Raw genomic sequence first — 2,819 nt, 5'->3', positions numbered from 1 at the left:
AAAGTCACTGTAGGTTTGACAATACGAATGTCACGTGTAATTTCAAAATCTCCAATATTAATCGAGATTGGAAATGAGCATCGAACAGAATTTTTCGTTTATGAAGTCAAAAAGATCAGTGAAATATTCGGTGGGATATGTGCTAATTTATGATAGATTTACTTCTTATTATAATAAATCCAATTAATTGTGTGATGAATTCCATAGTATACTGAAAGAAAACATACTTTTTTCTAAAAAACTGCTTTTATACAACACGTTTTCTATATAAATAAACAACAGTAGAAACAATAAACTTTATTATAATATAGTATATGAGATATTAAACTTACACTTAAAACCGCTTGCTTGTCGAAGAAAAAGAAATTGTTGCTTCTGAATCCCACTTCGGCTCTCGATATGGACATTAATACTTCCGTCTGAAAACAAAGAAAACACATTTGATTGTACTGTCGTTACGCGAGTTTTGATTTAAAATGTAATAAAAATCAGACATATTTTCATGCAAATCGAGATAAAATATTCAATTTATAAATTATGAAAGAATATTCACGATTTTGTTATTTTCGTCGTCAAGGAAATAAATGTCCATTATGCAAGTGAATAACCGTTCCATCTGAAATGTATTAATCATATAATTATCGTTAAACAATTTATAANTAGAAAAACTGTATATGTATGCATATGCAGTTTTTCTATTTATATAAATTTGTTTATTTATTGGCACGATAAAATTTTTTTGTTTCTTAAATCATCGTCTCCGGGCGAGTCTAAGTTCTGAGGTGGCAACCCTAGCTAGGAGACATAAAATTTACAAATTTTCTGTAAAATGAAAGTAACTTACGTTCGAAGGAATTCTTGTCAAGTAAAAAAAATATATTACTGTAACAATCCACATCCAAAATATTGCAAAGCATATAAACAGATATTCGTACGTAAATGATACGTAAACTGCCATATATATAATTATCATGCTGATTACGGGAATAAAAACTGTTATCATCAAAACATGAAGAGTTTTGCATATTTTATCGATGCTTTTAATAAAATATACAATCGACGACAGTTCCAGTAGCGATGTCTTGCTATTGACTTCGTCCCTTTGTATTTTTTCGTTTATATCTATAATTAATATGTCTAACACTTGAATAGAGATGTAAGTAAGAATCCAAATGAATCCCGCGCTATAACAAATGAGGCAGAAGTTGGTAAAAGCGCCAAATAAAACATGAAAGTTACAGAAACTTTCTTGCCACAGTAATTTTGAGTAACCGGAAGCGTTCCTGTAATACACGTACAAAGTGCCAACTAACAAACACACAAATACTTGGATAAAACTGAAAAAAATTACAACCAAGTCTTGATAATGCAGTAATTTTTGCTGAATTTTCTTTGCGCATTTTACGTTTTCGTCCAGCATTTTGATCGCCTTTATTATGTGAAATGCATTTGTATTATACAGGTAAAGAAATAACGGAGACATTAAAAGTGCACCGAANGTCTTGATAATGCAGTAATTTTTGCTGAATTTTCTTTGCGCATTTTACGTTTTCGTCCAGCATTTTGATCGCCTTTATTATGTGAAATGCATTTGTATTATACAGGTAAAGAAATAACGGAGACATTAAAAGTGCACCGAATAATACGAAGCGTGAATGCGTTCCGTAGATATCCCACAGAACGGGAATGCCACAGAATTCATCAATATGCAAATTTATAAAAATCTTAGATAATTCATCCGGATAAAAGACGAAAATAGAAATAATTGTTATAAAGTATGTATTAAATACAAGCGCTTTAACCCATAAATAATCCAGGCGCTTGGGAATAAATACACCAACGACGCGTAAAACGTTTAGATACGGACGAATTATATTTAAAAGAGAATATTCCATGAATAATTAANGCGTGAATGCGTTCCGTAGATATCCCACACAACGCGAATGCCACAGAATTCATCGATATGCAAATTTATAAAAATCTTTGATAAAATATCCGGATAAAAGACGAAAATAGAAATAATTGTTATAAAGTATGTATTAAATACAAGCGCTTTAATCCATAAATAATCCTGGCGCTTGCGTATAAATACACCAATGACGCGTAAAACTTTTAGATACGGACGAATTGCGTCCAAAAGAGAATATTCCATGAAGAATTAATAGACTTATACTGACTGGTAGCCTGAAAAGAATAAAATTAAAATGTCTCTTTGTTTCCTCGATATTCTGCGTATCTATTATCCATGCAAGGTTAATACTTACTGCCTTGCTTTGTTTATATTTTAATTAGCTGCGATGCAAATATGCGAATATTGATTGATATAATGAAAATTTTATGGTAATGTAATTTCAAAATCTATTAAGTTATATTTATCATATCTGACAGGAAATTTTAAAACTTTTAAAGAATNACCCGCGCGAAAAAATTTTATCGCGATTTTAATCAACCTTTAATGACGCACGATTAACACTTAATTGTTTTTATGGAATTTATATAAATAGAAAAACTGTATATGTATGCATATGCAGTTTTTCTATTTATATAAATTTGTTTATTTATTGGCACGATAAAATTTTTTTGTTTCTTAAATCATCGTCTCCGGGCGAGTCTAAGTTCTGAGGTGGCAACCCTAGCTAGGAGACATAAAATTTACAAATTTTCTGTAAAATGAAAGTAACTTACGTTCGAAGGAATTCTTGTCAAGTAAAAAAAATATATTACTGTAACAATCCACATCCAAAATATTGCAAAGCATATAAACAGATATTCGTACGTAAATGATACGTAAACTGCCATATATATAATTATCATGCTGA

Source organism: Centruroides sculpturatus, unplaced genomic scaffold, assembly GCF_000671375.1.
Source record: "Centruroides sculpturatus isolate CEXI.00-Female unplaced genomic scaffold, Cexi_2.0 scaffold499, whole genome shotgun sequence".
Taxonomy (NCBI): Eukaryota; Metazoa; Arthropoda; class Arachnida; order Scorpiones; family Buthidae; genus Centruroides; species Centruroides sculpturatus.
This window is presented reverse-complemented; position numbering follows the sequence as displayed.